Here is a 16,424-nt window from a genome sequence, read left to right on the forward strand (position 1 = left end):
GTCAGTCAGTTTCGTTCCTGGTTTGACGTCACGAACACACCCAGCGATCGCCCAGGCACTCCCCCGTTTCTCCAGCCACTCCCGCGTTTGTCCCAGAAACGGCAGCGTTTTTTCACACACACCCATAAAATGGCCAGTTTCCGCCCAGAAACACCCACTTCCTGTCAATCACACTCCGATCACCAGAACGAAGAAAATTCCCCGTAATGCCGTGAGTAAAATCCCTACCTTTTGAGTAAAATAACTAAGCGCATGCGCTCTGCGAACATTGCGCATGCGCAGTAAGCGACTAATCGCAATATAGCAAAATTCGGCAACGAGCGAACAACTCGGAATGAGGGCCCATGTTCTGGAGTTCCTGGGCTTTTTCCATTGGGAGAAAAATAAGAATTTACTCACCGGTAATTCTATTTCTCGTAGTCCGTAGTGGATGCTGGGTACTCCGTAAGGACCATGGGGAATAGACGGGCTCCGCAGGAGACTGGGCACTCTTAAAAGAAAGATTAGGTACTATATCTGGTGTGCACTGGCTCCTCCCTCTATGCCCCTCCTCCAGACCTCAGTTAGGGAAACTGTGCCCGGAAGAGCTGACATTACTAGGAAAGGATTTGGAATCCAGGGTAAGACTCATACCAGCCACACCATCACACCGTACAACTTGTGATAACTATACCCAGTTAACAGTATGAACATTCAACAGATGGCTCATAACAATAACCCTATAGTTAAGCAATAACTATATACATGTATTGCAGAAAGTCCGCACTTGGGACGGGCTCCCAGCATCCACTACGGACTACGAGAAATAGAATTACCGGTGAGTAAATTCTTATTTTCTCTGACGTCCTAGTGGATGCTGGGTACTCCGTAAGGACCATGGGGATTATACCAAAGCTCCCAAACGGGCGGGAGAGTGCGGATGACTCTGCAGCACCGAATGAGCAAACTCAAGGTCCTCCTCAGCCAGGGTATCAAACTTGTAGAATTTTGCAAAAGTGTTTGATCCCGACCAAGTAGCAGCTCGGCAAAGTTGTAAAGCCGAGACCCCTCGGGCAGCCACCCAAGAAGAGCCCACCTTCCTCGTGGAATGGATGCGGCAGTCCAGCCGTAGAATGTGCAAGTTGAATCGTGCTACAGATCCAGCGAGCAATAGTCTGCTTTGAAGCAGGAGCACCCAGCTTGTTGGGTGCATGCAGGATAAACAGCGAGTCAGTTTTCCTGACTCTAGTCGTCCTGGAAACATAGATTTTCAGGGCCCGGACTACGTCCAGCAACTTGGAATACTCCAAGTCACGAGTAGCCGCAGGCACCACAATAGGTTGGTTCAAATGAAACGCTGATACCACCTTTGGGAGAAATTGGGGACGAGTCCTCAATTCTGCCCTGTCCATATGGAAAATCAGATATGGGCTTATACAGGACAAAGCCGCCAATTCTGACACACGTCTAGCTGAGGCCAAGGCCAACAGCATGACTACCTTCCACGTGAGATACTTCAAGTCCACGGTCTGAAGTGGCTCAAACCTATGTGATTTTAGGAAATCCAACACAACGTTGAGATCCCAAGGTGCCACTGGAGGCACAAAAGGGGGCTGAATATGCAGCACTCCCTTAACAAACGTCTGAACTTCAGGCAGTGAAGCCAGTTCTTTTTGAAATAAAATAGACAGGGCCGAAATCTGGACTTTAATGGATCCCAATTTTAGGCCCATAGTCACTCCTGACTGTAGGAAGAGCAGAAATCGTCCCAGCTGAAATTCCTCTGTTGGGGCCTTCCTGGCCTCACACCAAGCAACATATTTTCGCCATATGCGGTGATAATGTTTTGCTGTCACATCCTTCCTAGCTTTAATCAGCGTAGGAATGACTTCATCAAAATGCCCTTTTCCATTAGGATCTGGCGTTCAACCGCCATGCCGTCAAACGCAGCCGCGGTAAGTATTGGAACAGACAGGGCCCCTGCTGTAGCAGGTCCTGTCGGAGCGGCAGAGGCCAAGGGTCCTCTGAGATCATTTCTTGTAGTTCCGGGTACCAAGTTCTTCTTGGCCAGTCCGGAACGATGAGTATAGTTCTTACTCCTCTCTTTCTTATTATCCTCAGTACCTTTGGTATGAGAGGAAAAGGAGGGAACACATAAACTGACTGGTACACCCACGGTGTCACTACAATCAGCTTGAAGACTTCTGGATGAAGTCCCCACTCTCCCGGGTGGAGGTCGTGCCTGCTGAGGAAGTCTGCTTCCCAGTTGTCCACTCCCGGAATGAACACCGCTGATAGTGCTAGCACGTGATTCTCCGCCCATCGGAGAATCCTTGTGGCTTCTGCCATCGCCATCCTGCTTCTTGTGCCGCCCTGTCGGTTTACATGGGCGACCGCCGTGATGTTGTCTGACTGAATCAGCACCGGTTGGTTTTGAAGCAGGGGTTCTGCTTGACTCAGGGCATTGTAAATGGCCCTTAGTTCCAGAATATTTATGTGTAGGGAAGTCTCCTGACTCGATCACTGTCCTTGGAAGTTTCTTCCCTGAGTGACTGCCCCCCAACCTCGGAGGCTTGCGTCCGTGGTCACCAGGACCCAGTCCTGAATGCCGAATCTGCGGCCCTCGAGAAGATGAGCACTCTGCAGCCACCACAGGGGACAGGGTGATCAACCGATGCATCTGAAGATGCGATCCGGACCACCTGTCTAACAGATCCCACTGAAAGATCCTTGCATGGAACCTGCCGAAGGGAATTGCTTCGTAAGAAGCTACCATCTTTCCCAGGACTCGCGTGCAGTGATGCACCGACACCTGTTTTGGTTTCAGGAGGTCCCTGACCAGAGATGACAATTCCTGGGCCTTCTCCTCCGGGAGAAACACCTTCTTCTGTTCTTCCAGAATCATGCCCATAAACAGCAGACGCGTCGTAGGAATCAGCTGCGACTTTGGGATATTCAGAATCCAGCCGTGCTGTTGTAGCACTTCCCGAGATAGTGCTACTCCGACTAACAACTGCTCCTTGGACCTTGCCTTTATAAGGAGATCGTCCAAGTACGGGATAATTATAACTCCCTTCTTTCGAAGGAGTATCATAATTTCGTCCATTAAGCATCCTTGATGTCCAGTGACACCATAAAATCCCCCTCTTCCAGACTTGCAATAACCTCCCTGAGCGATTCCATTTTGAACTTGAACTTCCTTATATAAGTGTTCAAGGATTTCAAATTTAGAATGGGTCTCACCGAACCGTCTGGTTTTGGTACCACAAACATTGTGGAATAGTAACCCCGTCCCTGTTGAAGGAGGGGAACTTTGATTATCACCTGCTGAAGGTACAGCTTGTGAATTGCCGCCAGTACTACCTCCCTTTCCTTGGGAGCAGCTGGCAAGGCTGATTTGATAAATACCCTCGGTGCCGTGGACAGACCAAACGGCAACGTCTGGAATTGGTAATGACAGTCCTGTATTACAAACCTGAGGGATAACGGCGAGGGGGAGACGCCTCGAACTCCAGCTTGTATCCCTGAGATACCACTTGTAGAACCCAGAGATCCACCTGTGAGCAAACCCACTGGTCGCTGAAGTTCCGGAGACGCGCCCCCAACGCACCTGGCTCCACTTGTGGAGCCCCAGCGTCATGCGGTGACTTAGTGGAAGCAGGGGAGGATTTTTGTTCCTGGGAACTGGCTGTCTAGTGCAGCTTTTTCCCTCTACCCCTGCCTCTGGGCAGAAAGGATGCGCCTCTGACCCGCTTGCCTTTCTGAGGCCGAAAGGACTGTACTTGATAATACGGTGCTTTCTTAGGCTGTGAGGGAACCTGAGGTAAAAAAGTCGACTTCCCAGCTGTTGCTGTGGATACGAGGTCCGAGAGACCGTCCCCAAACAATTCCTCACCCTTATAAGGCAAAACCTCCATGTGCCTTTTAGAATCAGCATCACCTGTCCACTGCCGAGTCCATAATACTCTCCTGGCAGCAATGGACTTTGCATTAATTCTAGATGCCAGCCGGCAAATGTCCCTCTGTGCATCCCTCATATATAAGACGACGTCTTTAATATGCTCTATGGTTAGCAAAATAGTATCCCTGTCAAGGGAATCAATGTTATCTGACAGGGTATCAGACCCAGCTGCAGCACTACACATCCATGCTGAAGCAATTGCAGGTCTCAGTATAGTACCTGAGTGTGTATACACAGACTTCAGGATAGCCTCCTGCTTTCTATCTGCAGGCTCCTTTTAGGCGGCCGGTTCCTGAGACGGCAGTGCCACCTTTTTAGATAAGCGTGTGAGCGCCTTGTCCACCCTAGGGGATGTTTCCCAACGTAACCTGTCCGTTGGCGGGAAAGGGTACGCCATTAGTAACCTCTTAGAAATCACTAATTTCTTATCTGGGGAAAACCACGCTTCTTCACACAATTCATTTAACTCATCAGATGGGGAAAAAGTCACTGGCTGCTTTTTCTCCCCAAACATAATACCCTTTTTAGTGGTAACCGGGTTAATGTCAGAAATGTGCAACACATTTTTCATTGCCGTAATCATGCATCGGATGGCCCTTGTGGACTGTACATTTGTCTCATCCTCGTCTACACTGGAGTCAGACTCCGTGTCGACATCTGTGTCTGCCATCTGAGGTAGCGGGCGTTTTTGAGCCCCTGATGGCCTCTGAGATGCCTGGGCAGACGCGGGCTGAGATGCCGGCTGTCCCCAAGCTGTCACGTTATCGAACCTTTTATGCAAGGAGTTGACACTGTCGGTTAATACCTTCCACATATCCAACAACTCTGGTGTCGGCTCCGCCTCCACGTAAGCGTCCTCAACAAACATGTCGACACAGCCGTACCGACACACCGCACACACACAGGGAATGCTCTGACTGAGGACAGGACCCCACAAAGTCCTTTGGGGAGACAGAGAGAGAGTATGCCAGCACACACCAGAGTGCTATATAACAGAGGGATTTACACTAACACAAAGTGAATTTTCCCCCAATAGCTGCTTATATCACCTTTTGCGCCTAAATTTATGTGCCCCCCCTCTCTTTTTTACCCTTCTTGTAGTGTATACTGCAGGGGAGAGCCTGGGGAGCGTCCTTCCAGCGGAGCTGTGAAGAGAAAATGGCGCCGGTGTGCTGAGGGAGATAGCCCCGCCCCCTCCGCGGCGGGCTTCTCCCGCTTTTTTAATAAAGTTTATGGCGGGGGATTAGGCACATATACAGTCTATAACTGTATTATGTGCACATTTGCCAAAAAAGTATACTTATTGCAGCCCAGGGCGCCCCCCAGCGCCCTGCACCCACCAGTGACTGGAGCGTGTGGTGTGCAGTGGGAGCAATGGCGCACAGCTGCAGTGCTGTGCGCTACCTTATTGAAGACCGGAGTCTTCAGCCGCCGATTTTCTCCTGGTTCTTCCGTCTTCTGGCTCTGCAAGGGGGACGGCGGCGCGTCTTCGGGAACGGACGATCGAGGTCGGGCCCTGTGTTCGATCCCTCTGGAGCCAATGGTGTCCAGTGCCTTAGAAGCACAAGCTAGCTGCAAGCAGGTAGGTTTGCTTCTCTCCCCTCAGTCCCTCGTAGCAGTGAGTCTGTTGCCAGCAGATCTCACTGAAAATAAAAAACCTAACAAATACTTTCTTTTCTAGTAAGCTCAGGAGAGCCCACTAGGTGCATCCAGCTCTGGCCGGGCACAGATTCTAACTGAGGTCTGGAGGAGGGGCATAGAGGGAGGAGCCAGTGCACACCAGATATAGTACCTAATCTTTCTTTTAAGAGTGCCCAGTCTCCTGCGGAGCCCGTCTATTCCCCATGGTCCTTACGGAGTACCCAGCATCCACTAGGACGTCAGAAAAAACCCTCTTTTGTTCCGTGTCCAGAATCATGCCTAAGAAAGATAGCCGAGTTGTTGGAACCAACTGTGACTTTGGTAGATTCAGAATCCAGCCATGTTGCTGCAGCACTCTCAGGGAGAGCGCCACGCTTTTCAGCAACTGATCTCTCGATCTCGCCTTTATCAGGAGATTGTCCAAGTACGGGATAATTGTGACTGCCTGCCTGCGCAGGAGCACCATCATTTCCGCCATTACCTTGGTGAAAATCCTCGGGGCCGTGGAAAGCCCAAACGGCAACATCTGAAACTGGTAATGACAGTCCTGTACAGCGAATCTCAGGTACGCCTGATGAGGGGGATATATGGGGACTTGAAGGTATACGTCCTTTATGTCCAGTGACACCATAAATCCCCCCCCCTCCAGGCTGGGGATAACTGCCCAGGGCGATTCCATCTTGAATTTGAACTTTTTCAAGTACAGGTTTCGGGATTTTAAATTTAGAATGGGTCTGACCGAGCCATCCGGTTTCGGGACCACAAATAGGGTTGAATAGAACCCCTTCCCCTGTTGAACTAGGGGAACCTCGACAACCACTTGTTGTTGACACAGTTTTTGAATTACAGCTAAAACTATCTCCCTCTCTGGGGGAGAAGCTGGTAGAGCCGATTTTAAAAACCGGAGAGGAGGCATGTCTTCGAATTCTAGCTTGTAGCCTTGGGATACAATTTCCATTGCCCAAGGATCCACATCTGACTGAACCCAGACGTGGCTGAAGAGTCGAAGACGTGCCCCCACCGGCGCAGACTCCCTCAGTGGAGCCCCAGCGTCATGCGGTGGATTTAGTAGAAGCCGGGGAGGACTTCTGCTCCTGGGAACTAGCCGTAGCAGGCTGTTTTTTCCCTCTTCCCTTACCTCTGGCGAGGAAGGAAGAGCCCCGACCTCTTCTGGACTTATACGACCGAAAGGACTGCATCTGATATTGCGGCGTTTTCTTTTGCTGTGGGGAAACATAAGGTAAAAAAGTAGATTTGCCCGCGGTAGCTGTGGAAACCAGGTCCGCGAGACCTTCCCCAAATATATCCTCGCCTTTGTAAGGTAAAACTTCCATATGCTTCTTTGAGTCGGTATCACCCGACCATTGGCGGGTCCACAGGGCTCGCCTAGCAGAAATCGCCATGGCGTTGGCTCTCGAACCTAGCAGACCAACGTCTCTCTGAGCGTCTCTCATATATAAGACTGCGTCTTTAATGTGACCTAAGGTCAATAAAATGGTATCCCTATCCAGGGGATCAATGTCAGCTGACAAAGTATCCATCCAAGCCGCAACAGCGCTACAAACCCAAGCCGACGCTATTGCCGGTCTGAGCAAGGCCCCCGTATGTGTATAAATAGATTTTAAGGTAGTTTCCAGTCTGTGATCAGCAGGATCCTTGAGGGCTGCCGTGTCTGGAGACGGTAGCGCCACCTTTTTGGACAAGCGCGTTAACGCCTTGTCCACCCTGGGTGAGGATTCCCACCGTAACCTGTCCTGCGCAGGGAAAGGATACGCCATAAGAATTCTTTTGGGAATCTGCAGTTTCTTGTCTGGAGTTTCCCAAGCCTTTTCAAATAACGCGTTGAACTCATGAGATGGGGGAAAGGTTACCTCAGGTTTCTTTTCCTTAAACATGTGTACCCTCTTGTCAGGGACAGAGGGGTCATCAGTGATATGTAAAACATCCTTTATTGCAATAATCATATAATGAATACTTTTGGCCACCCTTGGGTGTAACCTCGCATCATCGTAGTCGACACTGGAATCAGAATCCGTGTCGGTATCAGTGTCTGCTACTTGGGACAGGGGACGTTTCTAAGACCCTGAAGGGCCCTGTGACAAAGCCAAAGCCATGGATTGACTCCCTGTTCTATCCCTGGACTCTGCTTTGTCCAACCTCTGATGTAATAAAGACACATTTGCATTTAAAACATTCAGCATATCCAACCAATCAGGTGTCGGCGTTGCCGACGGAGACACCACAATCATCTGCTCCACCTCCTCCTTAGATGAGCCTTCCGCTTCAGACATGCCGACACACGCGTACCGACACCCCCACACACTCAGGGATATATCTATATGGATACAGTTCCCCAATAAGGCCCTTTGGAGAGACAGAGAGAGAGTATGCCAGCACACACCCAGCGCCAACTGACACTGGAAACCAAATTCCCAGACAAAACAGCGCTTTTATATAAATATACACTCACTGCGCCAATAAAAAGTGCCCCCCCCCCCCACTTTTTTGCCCTCTGTCACCGTGTTCAGCAGGGGAGAGTCCGGGAAGCCAGCTTCTCTGCAGTGTGCTGTGGAGAAAATGGCGCTGGTAAGTGCTGGAGGATCAAGCTCCGCCCCCTCAGCGGCGGGCTTCGGTCCCGCTCAAATTTTCTATACTAGCGGGGGATTATATAATATACTGCCTCCGCAGCCTCTATATATATATATATATATATATATATATATTAGCCAGTCCCTAGAGGTTTATAATTGCTGCCCAGGGCGCCCCTCCTGCGCCATGCACCCTTTAGTGCGCGCTGTGTGTGTTGTGTATGGGAGCAATGGCGCGCAGCGTTACCTCAGAGAAGATCTGAAGTCTTCTGCTGCCTTTGAAGTCTTCTTTCTTCTTATACTCACCCGGCTTCTATCTTCTGGCTCTGTGAGGACGGCGGCGCGGCTCCGGGACGAACGGCGAGGGTGAGACCTGCGTTCCGACCCTCTGGAGCTAATGGTGTCCAGTAGCCTAAGAAGCAGAGCCTATCATTTAAGTAGGTCTGGTTCTCTCTCTTCAGTCCCACGATGCAGGGAGCCTGTTGCCAGCAGTGCTCCCTGAAAATAAAAAACCTAACAAAATAATTTTTCAGAGAAACTCAGGAGAGCTCCCCTGTAGTGCACCCAGTCTCCTCTGGGCACAGGATCTAACTGAGGTCTGGAGGCGGGGCATAGAGGGAGGAGCCAGTGCACACCCATCTAAAGTTCTTTATAGTGCCCATGTCTCCTGCGGAGCCCGTCTATACCACATGGTCCTTACAGAGTCCCCACATCCTCTAGGACGTAAGAGAAAAGTGATCGTAAGCAGCCCCAATATAATAAGTTTGGTAAGTCAAAAAAGCATTGGGCTACCAGAGGGCCAGCTTCCAAACCAGAAGATAAGCCATCAGCCTGATGGTGTGGGCCTCCTCCTGGGGGACTTCTTCAGTTTGCACAAATCTGGTGCAGTCTCCAACAGATGCCTGTGTGCAAAATGCGGTACCTCTGGTTCTTCTGCACCAGCCCGTCTCGGGTAGAGACAAAGGCCAGGGCTTTGCAAGAAGCAGTTCAGAAATTGCTTCAGTCAGGAGTAGCCATTCCAGTACCCCCTGCACAACGGGGACAGGGCTTTTACTCCAACCTGTTTTTAGTTCAGAAGCCAAATGGGTCATTTTGGCCCATTCTTAATCTCAAATTGCTAAACAAATATATTTGGGAACCAAGGTTCCACATGGAGACGTTCCGCTCCATAGTTTTGGCCATGGAGCCAGGGGATTATATGGTATCCCTGGATATTCAGGATGCTTACCTACATGTTCCTATAGCACTGTCCCATCAGTGTTATCTCTGGTTCGCTATCCTCCAGCAGCATTTCCAGTTCCAGGCCCTACCTTTTGGGTTAGCCACAGCACCCAGAGTATTCATCAAGATTATGGTGGTTATGGCAGCTTATCTCCGCAAGCAGGGGATAAGAATTTTTCCATACCTCGACAACCTTCTAATCCTGGCACAATCACAAGAATTGCTCCTGTGTCATCTCCAACAGACAATAACATGTCTGCAGAGGCACTGGTGGCTCCAAAATTGGGCAAAATCATCTCTGGTGCTGTCACAACGGATGACTCATTTGGGGACTTTACTGGATTCAGGTCTGCAGAAAATATTTTTACCTCGGAACAAGATATCCAAGGTACAGTCAAAGATTCAGGACTTGTTACACAGTCAGAGGGTATCCATTCACGTAGCTATGCGAGTAATGGGGTTGATGGTGCCAACATTCGACATGGTGGAGTATGCGCAACTCCACTCGAGGCCTCTGCAGCATCCGATTCTGGCCAGATGGAATGGAGTACATCAGACAATAAAGAAACAAACGATGGTACTGCCAGTAAAAGGTAAGAAAGTCATTAGCCTGGTGGCTACAGACATCCCATTTAGACAAAGGGAGACCCTTTTGGATATCAGATAGGGAGATCCTGACAACAGATGCCAGTCTTCGTGGCTGGGGAGCAGTGTCTGGAATATTATGGTTCCAGGGACAGTGGACCAGAGAAGAAAGTTTCCTGCCAATAAACCTGTTAGAACTTCGGGCCATATACATGGCCCTGATTCAGGCAAAGGACATTCTTCAGGGAAAACCAGTCCAGATCCGCTCGGAAAATGCGACGGCAGTAGCGTACCTCAACCATCAGGGGAGGAACTCGCAGCCAAAAAGCAATGAAGGAGGTATGTCACATACTAAAGTGGGTAGAACGCCATCTTCCAGCCTTGTCCGCAGTGTTCGTTCCAGGAGTTCTAAACTCAGTCGACACACCATTTAAACAAGCGAATGGGCTCTACACCCGGAGGTCTTTCAGACTCTAGTAGACAAATGGGGGTTGCCAGAGATAGATCTCATGGCATCCCGTCTGAACAGGGGCGGATTGGGAACAAAAAGCGGCCCTGGAAAAATTTGTACTAGTGGCCCCACATGGGCAGCACCAGAGGTGTAAGGTCTAGCCATGGGCCATGGCAGCAGCACCCTCCCCCCAATACTTTCCAGATAGTGGGCATGTCCAGCATCAGGGGGAAGTTAAAAATAAATAAAATTAAATATTATAAGCACATTCTATCAATGATACACCTTCAGAATTTAGGAAACTATATCATTCTTTAGAAAGATATATTTTTTTGCTTATTACACCAACCGCGTATCCCAATCACTATTCACTCAATCTTATATGTCAGCCAAGCAGGCAGACAGAGCATACACCCAGATCATCTGCAATCACAGGCTAAGTGGCAAAGTAATTTTCATATATGCAAATTATTTTGCATCTTATTCATTATGTCTATAAAAAGGACCACATGTCCTCAAACAAAACAGGCCCCGCGGGTGCGTCGGCCCACCGGGAATCTTCCCTGTAAACCCTATGGCCAATCCGCCTCTGCGTCTGAACAACAAAGTGCCCGCATATGGGTCAAGAACATAGGATCCCGGAGCGATCTTTGTGGACGCCTTGTCGGTGAAATGGGACTTTCATCTGGCTTATCCGTTTCCTCCAATCACCCTGTTACCCGGGGTGGTGAGGAAAATAAAGCAAGGAAAGGGTGCCGTGATTCTAATAGCTCCGGCTTGGCCCGGAAGGCATTGGTACACAGATCTGCAGAGAATATCGATGGATGCTCCACTTCTGCTTCCTCAACGTCCAGATCTACTGATGCAGGGTCCCTGTTATCACAGACATCTGGATCAACTGTCTTTGACGGCGTGGCTCTTGAAACCTCTATCCTAAAGTCAAGAGGATTTTCTAAACAGGTAATTCAAACACTGCTCAGAGCAAGGAAACCCTCCTCAGCACGTATTTATCATCAAATATGGCAGACCTGTATTCATTGGTGCAGTGAAGGAGGTATGGACCCGAAATCATTTAGTTTTCAGGGTCTTAGCTCCTTGAGAGTGCAGGTATCGGCTTTGAGTGTATGGTTCCAAAAGAAAATTGCCAATATACAGGATGTGCGTACTTTTATCCAGGGAATGCTGCAAATTCAACCTCCCTTTGTTCCACCTACAATACCGTGGGACTTATGTTTAGTCCTGAAACCCCTTCAAGTTGCCCCATTTGAACCACTTAACAAGGTGGATCTTAAACGGTTGACAGCAAAAGTACTCTTTCTACTGACTATGGCATCAGCTAGATTGTATCAGATTTAGGAGCGCTGTCATGTCGTTCCCCATTTCTGATTTTTATCCAGCTAAAGCAGTTCTCAGAACTAGGTCTGGGCATCTTCCGAAGGTGGTGTCTAAATTCCACCTTAATGAAGAAATTGTAGTCCCGGCTTTTCAGGTATCGGGACTTTCTGCGGGAGATGCGTCGCTGTACGTAGTCCGGGCATTAAGGATCTACGTGGATCGTACCAGTGCTATCAGAAAGACAGATTCTTTCTTCGTTCTCTACGGATTTCACAAGAGAGGATGGCCTGCTACTAAATAGACGCTGGTAAGATAGCTTTGAATGACTATTTCAGAAGCATATTCTCAAGCTGATCTCCCTGTTCCAGCTAATGTCTCTGCTCACTCTACTCGTAAGGTAGGTCCTTCATGGGCAGCACAACATGGTGCTTCAGCAGAACAGATATGTAAGGCAGCCACATGGTCTTCCATTAACACATTCATTAGACATTATGCCTTGGATACTTTTGCCTCTCATGACGCTGAATTCAGGCGTAAGGTTCTCCTGTCCAATCAGGAGCGTCCCCACCACTAAATTGCTTTGGGAAATCCCATTGTTATCCTGTGGATAACCTGTGGACCCTGCCGGAGAAATATACGTTATGGTAAGAACTTACCGTCGATAACGTATTTCTCTAAGTCCACAGGTTCCACAGGGATCCCACCCTGACGCACCTGATTTGAGGATCCTTTTACTCACTAACCTCTTCCTTCTTGTATGGAAGGGTGTGCATGTGTGTTCTTCTCGCCTGATTAGGGCTCTACATGATGCTACTGCCTTGTACTCTGGAATACAACTGATTTGCCTGAGCCAGTGGGCAGGATATATGGACGGGCCCGTTGCATCCTGGGATGCCAGAAAGCTTTTGATCGTTTGGTGCCAATCCGCTGTCGCTCCATCATATCCCATTGTTATCCTGTGGAACCTGTGTACTTAGGAGAAATACCGTTATCCACGGTAAGTTCTTACCATAACGTATATTTTCTACTCTCCCAGTCCTTACAAGCAATGAAAGATGTATCTATTTTATTTATTAACAGATTCTTGTATAGTGCAGCAAATTCCGTTGCGCTTTACAACTGGACACAATTAGAAGACAAGACTGGGTAAAAATAAGATTTTACTTACCGATAAATCTATTTCTCGTAGTCCGTAGTGGATGCTGGGACTCCGTCAGGACCATGGGGAATAGCGGCTCCGCAGGAGACAGGGCACAAAATTTAAAAGTTTGACCACTAGGTGGTGTGTACTGGCTCCTCCCCCTATGACCCTCCTCCAAGCCTCAGTTAGGATACTGTGCCCGGACGAGCGTACACAATAAGGAAGGATTTTGAATCCCGGGTAAGACTCATACCAGCCACACCAATCACACCGTACAACTTGTGATCTGAACCCAGTTAACAGTATGACAAACGTAGGAGCCTCTGAACAGACGGCTCACAACAATAACAACCCGATTTTTTTGTAACAATAACTATGTACAAGTATTGCAGACAATCCGCACTTGGGATGGGCGCCCAGCATCCACTACGGACTACGAGAAATAGATTTATCGGTAAGTAAAATCTTATTTTCTCTGACGTCCTAGTGGATGCTGGGACTCCGTCAGGACCATGGGGATTATACCAAAGCTCCCAAACGGGCGGGAGAGTGCGGATGACTCTGCAGCACCGAATGAGAGAACTCCAGGTCCTCCTTAGCCAGGGTATCAAATTTGTAGAATTTTACAAACGTGTTCTCCCCTGACCACGTAGCTGCTCGGCAGAGTTGTAAAGCCGAGACCCCTCGGGCAGCCGCCCAAGATGAGCCCACCTTCCTTGTGGAATGGGCCTTGACAGATTTAGGCTGTGGCAGGCCTGCCACAGAATGTGCAAGTTGAATTGTGCTACAAATCCAACGAGCAATCGTCTGCTTAGAAGCAGGAGCACCCAGCTTGTTGGGTGCATACAGTATAAACAGCGAGTCAGATTTTCTGACTCCAGCCGTCCTTGAAATATATATTTTCAACGCTCTGACAACGTCCAGCAACTTGGAATCCTCCAAATCGCTAGTAGCCGCAGGCACCACAATAGGCTGGTTCAGGTGAAACGCTGAAACCACCTTAGGCAGAAAGTGAGGACGCGTCCGCAGTTCTGCCCTGTCCGAATGGAAAATCAGATATGGGCTTTTATACGATAAAGCCGCCAATTCTGACACTCTCCTGGCTGAAGCCAGGGCCAGTAGCATGGTTACTTTCCATGTAAGATATTTCAAATCCACCGATTTGAGTGGCTCAAACCAATGGGATTTGAGAAAATCCAAAACTACATTAAGATCCCACGGTGCCACTGGGGGCACAACCGGGGGCTGTATATGTAGTACTCCTTTTACAAAAGTCTGGACTTCAGGAACTGAAGCCAATTCTTTCTGGAAGAAAATCGACAGGGCCGAAATTTGAACCTTAATGGACCCTAATTTGAGGCCCATAGACAATCCTGTTTGCAGGAAATGTAGGAATCGACCCAGTTGAAATTCCTCCGTCGGGGCCTTCCTGGCCTCACACCACGCAACATATTTTCTCCAAATGCGGTGATAATGTTGTGCAGTCACCTCCTTCCTGGCTTTTACCAGGGTAGGGATGACCTCTTCCGGAATGACTTTTTCCCTTAGGATTCGGCGTTCAACCGCCATGCCGTCAAACGCAGCCGCGGTAAGTCTTGGAATAGACACGGTCCCTGCTGAAGCAGGTCCCGTCTTAGAGGTAGAGGCCACGGATCTTCCGTGAGCATCTCCTGAAGTTCCGGGTACCAAGTTCTTCTTGGCCAATCCGGAGCCACGAGTATCGTTCTTACTCCCCTTTGCCGTATAATTCTCAGTACTTTTGGAATGAGAGGCAGAGGAGGAAACACATACACTGACTGGTACACCCATGGTGTTACCAGAGCGTCTACAGCTATTGCCTGAGGGTCTCTTGACCTGGCGCAATCCCTGTCCAGTTTTTTGTTGAGGCGGGACGCCATCATGTCCACCATTGGTCTTTCCCAATGGACCACAATCATGTGGAAGACTTCTGGATGAAGTCCCCACTCTCCCGGGTGCAGATCGTGTCTGCTGAGGAAGTCTGCTTCCCAGTTGTCCACTCCCGGGATGAACACAGCTGACAGTGCTAACACATGATTTTCTGCCCAGCGGAGAATCCTTGCAGCTTCTGCCATTGCCCTCCTGCTTCTTGTGCCGCCCTGTCTGTTTACGTGGGCGACTGCCGTGATGTTGTCCGACTGAATCAACACCGGCTGACCCTGAAGCAGAGGTTTTGCCAGGCTTAGAGCATTGTAGATTGCTCTTAGCTCCAGTATATTTATGTGAAGAGACGTCTCCAGGCTTGACCACACGCCCTGGAAGTTTCTTCCCTGTGTGACCGCTCCCCAGCCTCTCAGGCTGGCATCCGTGGTCACTAGGACCCAGTTCTGTATGCCGAATCTGCGGCCCTCTAACAGATGAGCACTCTGCAACCACCATAGCAGAGACACTCTTGTCCTTGTGGACAATTTTATCCGCTGATGCATCTGCAGATGCGATCCGGACCATTTGTCCAGCAGATCCCACTGAAAAGTTTGTGCATGGAATCTGCCGAATGGAATCGCTTCGTAAGAAGCTACCATTTTTCCCAGGACTCTTGTGCATTGATGCACAGATACTTTTCCTGGTTTTAGGAGGTTCCTGACTAGATCGGATAACTCCCTGGCTTTCTCCTCCGGAAGAAATACCTTTTTCTGAACAGTGTCCAGAATCATCCCTAGGAACAACAGACGTGTCGTCGGGATCAGTTGGGATTTTGGAAAATTCAGAATCCACCCGTGTTGTTGGAGCACTACTTGGGTTAGTGCTACTCCGACCTCCAGCTGTTCTCTGGATCTTGCCCTTATCAGGAGATCGTCCAAGTAAGGGATAATTAAGACGCCTTCTCTTCGAAGAAGGATCATCATTTCGGCCATTACCTTGGTAAAGACCCGGGGTGCCGTGGACAATCCAAACGGCAGCGTCTGAAACTGATAATGACAGTTTTGGACCACGAACCTGAGGTACCCTTGGTGTGAAGGACAAATTGGAACATGAAGGTAAGCATCCTTGATGTCCAAGGACACCATAAAATCCCCTTCTTCCAGATTCGCTATCACTGCTCTGAGTGACTCCATCTTGAACTTGAATTTTTGTATGTACAGGTTCAGAGATTTTAGATTTAGAATCGGTCTTACCGAGCCGTCCGGCTTCGGTACCACAAATAGCGTGGAGTAATACCCCTGTCCCTGTTGTAGGAGGGGTACCTTGACTATCACCTGCTGAGAATACAGCTTGTGAATGGCCTCCAATTGTTCTTATAGGAACGAAAGGACTGCGGCTGAAAAGCCTGCGGCTTTTTCTGCTGGGAGGTGACCTGGGGTAAAAAGGTGGATTTTCCGGCCGTTGCCGTGGCCACCAGATCCGATAGACCGACCCCAAATAATTCCTCCCCCTTATACGGCAATACTTCCATATGTCGTTTGGAATCCGCATCACCTGACCACTGGCGCGTCCATAAACTTCTTCTGGCAGATATGGACATCGCACTTACTCTTGATGCCAGAGTGCAAATATCTCTCTGTG

Source organism: Pseudophryne corroboree, chromosome 4 (assembly GCF_028390025.1).
Source record: "Pseudophryne corroboree isolate aPseCor3 chromosome 4, aPseCor3.hap2, whole genome shotgun sequence".
Taxonomy (NCBI): domain Eukaryota; kingdom Metazoa; phylum Chordata; class Amphibia; order Anura; family Myobatrachidae; genus Pseudophryne; species Pseudophryne corroboree.